The sequence below is a fragment of the Astyanax mexicanus genome, chromosome 15, assembly GCF_023375975.1.
Source record: "Astyanax mexicanus isolate ESR-SI-001 chromosome 15, AstMex3_surface, whole genome shotgun sequence".
In the NCBI taxonomy this organism is placed as follows: domain Eukaryota; kingdom Metazoa; phylum Chordata; class Actinopteri; order Characiformes; family Acestrorhamphidae; genus Astyanax; species Astyanax mexicanus.
This window is the reverse complement of record NC_064422.1, coordinates 39,346,822-39,357,133: the sequence shown is the minus strand read 5'-3', so window position 1 is coordinate 39,357,133 and position 10,312 is coordinate 39,346,822. Positions and strand designations below refer to the sequence as shown.

General features: G+C 37.0%; 1 protein-coding gene across 2 annotated transcripts in view; it reads left to right on the top strand.

Annotated features, from left to right (window-relative positions):
• The first annotated feature begins 877 nt into the window (after positions 1–877).
• foxn2b (forkhead box N2b) overlaps positions 878–10,312 on the top strand; it is a 38,011-nt gene continuing 28,576 nt past the window's right edge. The window contains exon 1 of one of the 2 annotated variants that reach the window (XM_049464569.1): positions 878–1,068. The gene's annotated coding sequence lies outside the window, so the exon portion shown is untranslated. The remainder of the gene's footprint in view (positions 1,069–10,312) is intronic. The other variant, XM_022670346.2, reaches the window with a different exon arrangement.

Below are 10,312 nucleotides of genomic sequence, written 5' to 3'. Positions count from 1 at the left end.
AAGACTTCACTTCAGTCTCTGAATCAGTTTTTTTTCTGATTTTACTATTAATAGGTATATATTTGAGTAAAATGAATATTGTTGTTTTATTCTATAAACTACGGACACCATTCCTCCGAAATTTCAAATAAAAATATTGTCATTTAGAGCATTTATTTGCAGAAAATGAGAAATGGCTGAAATAACAAAAAAGATGCAATGCTTTCATACCTCAAATAATGCAAAGAAAACAAATTCATATTTTTAAAGTTTTATTTGGTGGAATAACCCTGGTTTTTAATTACAGTTTTCATGCATCTTGGCATGTTCTCCTCCACCAGTCTTACTTACTGCTTTTGGATAACTTTATACCACTCCTGATGCACAAATTCGAGCAGTTCAGTTTGGTTTGATGGCTTGAGATCATTAATCTTCCTCTTGATTATATTCCAGATTTTTAAAATTTGGTTAAATCAAAGAAACTCATCATTTTAAGTGGTCATAGCTGTACACTATTTAAATTATATATTACATTTATTTTAATTTAAAAATACATTTTGCACTTCTTGGAGCGTTCAAACCAAAACTGATCAATCAAATAGTTAAAATATCGATTAATAACATAATGACAGTAGCAGCCCTAGCTCTAGTACTAGCATTAGCATTAGCACTAGCAGCAGCCGCGTGCTGGCAGTGTGGAGTGAACGGGAGGGCGGGCGCGCGCCGATCGCTTCTTTTGAGGTTTGATAATAAAAAAAGAGAGCGAGAGAGAACGTGCTGCTACCGCGCTGCGGCAGTTGTCAGGGGAGATCTGGGAGCTGCGCTGCGATTGGTTGACGCGGGTCTGTTGCCTGGGCGACGGCGGGGGGGTACGGTAGCGTTGCTGTGCAGCGTGATCTCTGCGCCGCGCTCGCTGTATATGCGTGTATGGAGGAAGCAGCTGCTGATCTTTTGACACACACACACTCTTTATCGCACACACACAGGCCCGCTCACACACACACACACACACACTCAGACCCAGCACAACACAGGAGAACACAAGAACAGGCGACTAACTGACTGCATGAACGCAGCGAAAGCACTAATGTAAGTACACGTCCTATTTTTTAATTTTTTTTACGTGGCTTTAAATGATCGTGTCCGTCTGTTTCTGGCACTTTAGAACCAGGTTAATACGCTAGATCGCTAGAATCATCAGCTTAAAAAAAAATAAATAAAAAAGGCAAAACACACGCCTCGGATTGCGATACAGCAACGTGTGTGATTATATAGCTATAGAAGCTAGCTAGCTATAGAGAGATCCGGAAAGTAAAAATCCATCCCGGGATTTTGTTCCAGCTGCATAGGTTGCACGCTGGGCGGCTGCTCAGCCCATGCAGCTGGAACAAAATCCCGGGGTGGATTTTTACTTTCCCGACCTCTCAAAATAATATACAACTATATAACCTAAAGCTGTAGCTGTATAGGCTTGTGTTGTCAAAAAAATTAAACCACCACATTTATTTGCTCTGATTTGTCCTCTTTTCTTACTGTATTTCTTGCGTAATCGTGCGTTTTTCACTTATCTTAGCTACGTTCACTAGATAATAATTTGTTTTACTATAAATACACAAAACAATAAACACAAAAAAAAAATCCCACGAATTTCGGACCATGTGATCCAGCAGGGCAGGCAGGCAGGCTGTAGCTAAATCGCTAAAGTAGCTAAGTTGATTCAGCAGTGGAATGCTTGGTTAGTTAGCTTACAGTTACAACACAATACCACACACTCTAAGCTCTAAATATTAGCCAGCTAAATATCAGTGTATAACTCGGTTACATTATTAATATTATTACTAATATTATTATGAAACGCTGGCTGGCTATCAGCTATTTTTACACGAGCTGTGCTGCTGCTGCCGCCCCAGTTCAGTGAAGCCACGCATTAGTTAGCTGACTGGCTGGGTTAGCTACAGCTATAGCTATAGCTATCTAGCATAGTTCGACCTGACTGGGTGTCAGTGATTTTAGTAAGGTTAGCTAAGCTTTTGGCTGCTGTTGTTTCCCCATTTCCCTGTTTTTACCCGTTTTATTCAACTTTTCTCTCCTTTTTTAGTTTACACTCTTAGCTAACTAGTTTATCTAACTAACAACCCAAAGTTATATTACATTTTAGCCGGTGAAATACACTTAAATGTAATGTAAACACATGACGTCTCGTTTTAAGATTATTAAAGTATTCTCATAAGTATTAAATGTTTATTTCAAACTTCATTGTTCTTGTTTTCAGTGATTTAATCTACTAAAAGTGTCTTTTTGTGTTGGTAGACAATTTCTCAATATTTCAAGAAATAACTTATAATTTATTTCTTTTTGTCAAACCAATGAAATAAGACACTTTCAGAAAGTTAGCTAGCTAAAGTTAGAAATAAGTTAAATCTACTTCTAAAATGCTCACAGAATGAGAGATTTAAGAGGATTTCAATATTTGCACTGTGGGGGTCGTCAGAAACTTAAATATTGACATTTATTTGGTGTATTTTTTCCTATTTTTATTTTACTTTCCTCTGTTTTGTGCTTACAATTAGCTAATTTAACTACATAGCAAGTGAAATCCACTTAATTTTAATGTAAACATGGCATGTCTCATTTTGAGATTATTAAAGAATTACGAAAAGTATTAATGGTTTATTTCAAACTTCCTTGTACTTGTTTTAAGTGATTTAATCTACTAAGTGTCTTTTACAATTTTTATTGATTCAAGTAGGTTGAATATAGTAATATAGGTTGATTCAAATGCTTAAAACAAGTGAAAATATCTGCTGTTATAATAAGACACTTAAATTGTTTAAGCTAGGACATATACTTAGAAATAAGTTGAGTATTTTTCTTATTTTTGTGATAAAAACATTTAAGATGAGAGATTTAAGAGATGTGGGGTTTGTCGGATGATTCTCTTTTTTTGTGCATACAATTAGCTAACAAGTTAAAACTTAACTTAAACTTAAATAATTAAATAATAATAATTTTGAGATTAATAAAGTGTTATCTTAAGTATTAATTTCCTATTAATACATAAAACTTAAAATAAGTATACTTCCTTATACTTATTTAAGTTATTTTATTTTGCTCAATTAAAGAATTAACTAGCTAGCAAGTGAAATCCACTTAAATGTATAAGGAATAAGACACGTTCAGTAGGTTAAAGTTTTTAAAACAGTCAAAAACTAAAACTAAACTAAAATTCTCTTTTTTGTGCTTTCAAAATTAACCTAGCAAAACTAGCTAGCTTTTATAATTAGATAATGAACAACCTAACCTTTATTTGCTTTGATTTTTTATTTATTTTATTTAATTTACTTTGGTTTAACTTCAAAGTTGCTTAATCTTTACACTAGTCCAACAGATTTAATACAGCAGTAGAGAGCCTATACAACACCCCATAATTAAAACTTGTGTATTTTAAAATGTATAAACATATTTAAATATTAATGTAACTATAGTAGCTATAATTCCTCTTAATCCACACATGTCCTCAAAAAAGTGACACACAAATGTAAGCTTAACTAGCAAAGCTTGGCTTGACTTGGTGTCAGTGATTTAGATATGTTAGCTAGGCTTTGAGTTCCTGTATTTAATTATCTTTTTTCTTTTTGTGCTTAAAATTAGCTAAACTAGTATATATATATATATATATATATATATATATATATATATATATATATATATATATATATATATATATAAACTAGTTTATATAACTAACAATCGTAATGTAATATAAGAGATTTAAGACGATTTTTTTTTTTGCAGTGTGGGGGTTGTCATAAAATTTAAATATTTACATTTATTTTATCTTGTCAAATAGTTAAACTTTGTGTTTTTTGCTTAATCTTTAAAGAAGTCCTACACATTTGATTCAAAGTGCTTATACAACACCAGTTTTTAAAAATGTGTGTATTATTTTAATCTTATAAGTATATTTAAATATTGCTGTAGCTGTATTAGGATAGCCTTAAAGCTGTAAATGTAGTTAGCTATTTTTACATGCATTTTGCTGATGAATTTAGTTGACTCATCATAATCACAGTCTATTTAGATAGGAAATCATTAACCTAACTAGCTCTATTAACACACATATTAGTGGCGAAAGCTTGAATAAACAGGGTACATAACGTGTGTGCATATATAGAGTAAATTATGAAAGGTTAATAGTGAAGGTGACAGTCAGGGTTTTCCGTTTCTGCTGTGAGTGGTGAGAATCTAGGACAGTCAGCTATGTAAGAGGAGAGTAGAGGGTGGGGGCTGCTGCCATTGTTGCTGTTTGTTTCACTATTCCTGTGCTTGTCTTGTTAATACCGGGGCTAATCGTTCCAGTACAGCGCTTTAAAAAAGTGAAGGTGAAACTGACTGAGCTCCTGATAACAGAATGTGTCCCCCAGTTCAGGCAGGCGGTGTATCCGGCAGGCTGGCCTGATTATACGGGTGTGAGTGACACTGACACGTGGTCAGAAGGAGCTCATAGCTGAACAGGACGAGAAGGCGACTCCCGTCACGTGATTGTAGTGTTGAGTTCTGCTTTCATGGCGGAGAGAATATCAGCTTCAGCAGGGCACACTGTAAACACACAAACACCACCCCCATACTCTCTAACACACACACACACACACACACACACACACCAGAACTCTCTTTCTCTCACACACACACACACACTGAGAGTTGGTCACTCACCTTGGTATCTAGGTATTTCACAAAGCATTAAGATAGGCTAGTCTGGCAATGTAGGTTTAAAGTTGAGTAATGCCTGTATTAATGCCTGTAGTAGAGTAATAGCTGTAATAGCTAACTATATCACTTCAGCTTATGTGTGCAGCATACTGTATTATTCTAATTATTACTATAAGGTGCACTTAAAATCCTTTAATTTTCCCAGAAATCAACAGTGCGCCTTATAATCTGGTTTGATTATGTATGAATTTTACCAGTCAGGTATTAAGGAGAAGTAAAGCCGCTCAGTTGAAGTACAGAGTTATAAAAGAGTTTCAGTTTATTACCCAGCACTGAGGCAGGAACAGTATTAGCCATAACCGCTAACTGTGCCAAGCACTAGCTGTTTCGACGTTCAGAGGTGAGTATATCAGACTGTTATTTCCAGTTAGGTGTTACGAACCTCTAGCTAATATCACCCTGGCTTACCGGAACACTAAGGGTTACTCAGTTCAGCTCTGTCTCGCAGAATTTACTGTTAGCCGCTAATGCTAATGCTGCTGCACCCAGCCTTAGTGGAACTATGGAAATAAGTAACAACCTAAAGTTATATATAAGTAAACAGATGTGCTTTATTCACCCAAATAAACAGTTTTCAGGAGAGAAATCCGTGTAGATTTAAATCCAGTGCGCTCTTGACTTTGACTGAAGAGAAAATGTTTTTTTTTTGTTGAAAAAATATAGTTTTGTTTACCTAACTTAGCTTTACTTAACTTAGTTAGCTACCTCCCCACCACCCAGTGGCGAGACCTGCTGAGATAGAAGGAAAACATCGCGACACCCCTGTTCCTTACCGGTGTCGCATAATATGTGCCTTATAATCCGATGGGCCTTATGTATGAAAATAGACCAGAAAATTGTACGCCTTATAATCTGGAAAAATATGTTATATGTAGTTATGCCTGTATGTAAGTACACTACCGATCAAAAGTTTTAGAACACCACCATTTTTTGAAAATGGTCATAAAAAAAAAATCTTTGTCTTAAAAATATTTTTAAAAAATGTATATTGTAAAAAAGGACAAAAAAGAGAAATTAAAAAAGAGGGGGAAATTATTTAACGAACAATTCATTAGTTAACAGCTTACAGCTGGTAAATAGCAATTGGAAATAAACTGAACTTTGCAAAAGAAAAAGAAAAAAAGGCAGAGAACTATTAAGTAACTATTAAAAGTATTAATCTTTTCTTTCAAGAAAATACAGATGAAGCCAGAGGTCGGTGAGTACTGTTTACACCTTCAAAAGACTCTTGGAAACTGGAGAAAGCTGGACAGGACAGGACAGTTTGATGACTAGCAAAGATTAAAGACAGTGAAAAATCAGTGAAAAATAGCTTTATGTGTGAGGTTTCTCGCATTTGTCAACATTAAGGGCAAAAAGGTGCTTTCACACCTAGCGTGTTTGGTCCAGACATTGTGGCTTTTCAAGATAGCAGGTGTGAAAAGTGTCACAATCCACGGTCTGAGGAAAATTTTATCTCAGCTCACATCAGCTTAACCATGGGTTGGCTCCTATGCAGTGTGAAAGTATTTTTTTAAAAGGTTCATACTTTCAGACCCATTACAGGACGTAGATACAGGCTATTGACACTTATTAAACTATAGAAGAAGAAAAAGAACTGGTGGGTGTGCCAAAATCAAACTTTTTTTTTTTATGTGAACATGCATAATGCAATAGTGTGGGTTACTCTGGTGATTCCTTTATCTACTGTACCTGTAGAATAATTCTTCTTTATAAAAGGAAATGAGTGTAGTCTCGTTTTTTTCACATTTCCAGGTGTAAAATTGCAAGAATTGTACCTTTTTTTTTTTTCATTTCCTATTGCATACACTTCAGTTAGGCTTAAGTTTTCTGACCAAACTGAGAAATCCTGCCGAGCAGCAGATCACTCTCCAGGAGTTCAGTGTTTGTTTAGGTAAACAATCAGCAAAGCTTCATCATGTTTATCTTCCTGATCAACTGTACTGTTGTAGGAGTGGGAGTGTCCCAATTCAATACACTGTCATCTGACTAGCCATCTCGGCTAGCCAACTGTGTTACCGCCAGTGTCCTCAATGTCCTCTAATGAAGTAGAAAAACGTGCTTGTTTTAACCCCCCTCTGGTAGACCCCCTTACTTCATTCCTCTCACCACAGATAAAGCTTCTGCACACAAGTGCAAAGCCACAGGTATAGAAGATCACTGTGGAGGGTGTCTGCTGTAGACCCACACAAGGCAAGAGTGAGTTACTAAATAAAAATATGGCTACCGTATTTTTCGCAGTATAAGGCGCCCTATCAATGAACTTCTGTTTCCGGGTCTATTATTATGCATAAGGCACACTGGATTATAAGGCCCATCATGCGACACTAGTAAGGAACAGGGGTGCCACCATGTTTCCATCTAATTCAGCAGATCTCGCTGCTGGTTGGCAAGACCTGTAAAGCTAAGTTAAGTAAACAAAACTGTAATTCAAAAAAAAAAAACGTTACTTTTAAAGTCAAATGAGCGCTGTTAGATTCCTGAAAGCTGTTTATTTGGGTGAGTAAAGCGTTTCTATTAATTTACAGTAAGCTTAAATTTCCAGATTTCTACTAAGGCTAGCCGTGGTTAGTGCCTAATGCCACCCAACAGAGGTACACTGAGGAACCCTATTTGTTCCGGTAAGCCAGGGTGATATTAGCTAGCGGTTCGACCAACGTAGCTTGTTTTAACACAGTAAACATGCAGACTACAGTCCGATAATTCTCACCTCTAAATGGCACTTAGTGCGGTTAGCGGGTAATGCTAATGCTGCTCCAGCAGTGCTAGACAGGGTTGGCAGCAGGCTACAGGCCGAAAATATGAGCTAAACCCCCTAGGCATGAGCTGACTCTTTAGCCATGAGTTAATTATTTTGCCATGAGCTTAATCTGTAGCTAGCCATGAGCTGACTCTCCAGCTAGCCATGAGCTGACTCTCCAGCTAGCCATGAGCTGACTCTCCCGCTAGCCATGAGCTGACTCTCCAGCTAGCCATGAACTGACTCACTAGCCGGCCATGAGCTGACTCTTCAGCCATGATCTAACTCTCAAGCCAAAAGCTGACTCTCTACCTAGCCACAAGTTAAATATTTAGCAATGAGTTAAATTGTTAGCCATTAGTTGATTCTCCAGCCATGAGCTGACTCTCTAGCCATAAGCTAACCTGCTAGCCATGGGTTGACTCCTTAGCCACGAGTTGAACCTCTAGCCATGAGTTGAACCTCTAGCCATGAGTTGAACCTCTAGCCATGAGTTGAACCTCTAGCCATGAGCTAACCTGCTAGCCATGAGTTGAACTTCTAGCCATGAGCTAACCTGCTAGCCATGGGTTGACCCTCTAGCTATGAGCTGACTCTGTAGCGATGAGTTGAAACTTTAGACATGAGCTGACTCTCTAGCCATAAACTGACTCTCTAGCCGTGAGCTTACTCTCTAGTTACCCATGGGTTGACTCTCTATCTAGCCATGAGCTTACTCTCTGGCTAGCCTCGAGCTTACTCTTTAGCTAGCCATAAGCTTACTCTCTAGCTAGCCATGAGCTGACTCTCTAGCCATGAGCTGACTCTCTAGCCATGAGCTGACTCTCTAGCCATGAGCTGACTCTCTAGACATGAGCTTACTCTCTAGCCACGAGCTTACTTTCTAGTTACCCACGAGTTGACTCTCTAGTTAGCCATGAGCTGACTTTTTAGCCATGAGTTGAATCGTTAGCCAGGAGTTGATTTTCTAGCCATGAACTGACTCTTTAACCATGAGCTGACGCTCTAGCTAAGGGCTGACAGTTTAGCCATGACCTGACTCTCTAGCCATGACCTGACTCTCTAGCCATGACCTGACTCTCTAGCCATGAGCTGACTCTCTAGCCATAAGTTGACTCTAGCCATGTGCTAATTCTCTAGCCATGAGCTGACTCTCTAGCTAGCCATAAGCTAACTTTGCCAGCCATGATACAGTAATACAGTATGATACAATATGACACATTGTATTGTTCTGCCTCTACTGTTAGCTTATTTGTTTGTCAGTCATCTCATTTTTCCACTGAAAGCACATTTACAGCCAACTGTCCGTTAGCTTATCAGCTCCGAGCTAAACCACTGAGGCCATGTTTTATGATGTGGATGGTTTGATGCCAGTTGGATCAGAAAGGGATTTGTCCAGTGTGTTTTTCTCAAGACCTGACTACAGCTCTGGATTAATGAACAGGGCGATAGCAGCCTCTTTATTGCCGCTCTCTGGAGGGCTCTTGTAGGGCACATCAAATGATCCCTTGCTTATTGCTGCTCTCCTGACACCAGGCTGGGAAATTAATTAGTCTCATTATGACTCTCACAATGACTGATCTGTTCTGGGTTTCGTGTGAATGTGTTCTTGTCCTTTTCCTCAAAGACCAAGAAAATGCAGAGTAGGAGGTTTTGTATGAAATTGTGTTTAAATATATATAATGGTAGAATATGTAAAACAAGCTATCTTAAATCAATGACAACTTTATAATAATGCATGTAGTGAGAGGTTTATTCCTAGAAGGCTTAAATGTCCTTGAAAAACAGATTATCTCCTTTATTAAATAGAGCCACCTGACTGTGCTGACTCTGTGTTGATAACCCCCCACCCTCCCTCCATATTAAAGATGTGATATAGACTGTCAAAGCTAAATTAATTAATTAATTAAATATTATGAAGTACTTGTAAAATATCTTGATATGTTTAAGGTTTATTTGCAACAAAAATATTCTTAATGTTATAACCAAACACTGGCAAATATTCTGTTATTTTTTAAGATTATTCTACTCAAACAAAATAAATGTTAGTTTTATTTTACGCAACATTTGTATAAAATGTATAAAACTTTTTTCTACTTTGTAAACAATAATAATAGGTGCTTTTAAATAGCTATTCAATACCGCTATTAAGATTTTTTTCAAAACTTATAATGATATTATTGTCAATGATACTATATTGCACACCTTGTGCAACTCTGGACTGACAATTTTTTTCCCAAACCTGCACTTCCACAACTGAACAGTAGGGGAAAAAGTATTTTTTTTTTTATTTTGAAGTAGCGATTTTTACCACTGATTTTTCAAATTCATTTGATTCTGATTCACAAGGTCACAATTTAATTCTATTTCTGATTTGATTCAGTATTCCTTCATTAATTGGATATGAAAATCAATTGTTGTACCATTATTTAAAATGCTAATGTTTTCTCAAATGACTCATTCAAAGTTTTGTCCAAAATAGGCACATTTTATAGATTGATATAGTTGAAAACCCAAAAAAGGAAAGCATGAAGTGCTGTAAGATTTTGTGGGAAAACAAAACTGCACTGACTTTGGACTTGATAATAAAACACAGTGGATCAACACCAGCAGATGACAGACATGTCTCTCCAAACCATCACTGATCATCAGTAAATTTTTCATTTCATTTGTAAATCAAGGGAGCAGAGTCTGGAGCAAGAGTGGAGAGACACGCAGTCCAAACTGCTTGAGGTCTAGTGTGAAGTTTCTACAATCAGTGATGGTTTGGAGAGACATGTCATCTGCTGGTGTTGATCCACTGTGTTTTATTATCAAGTC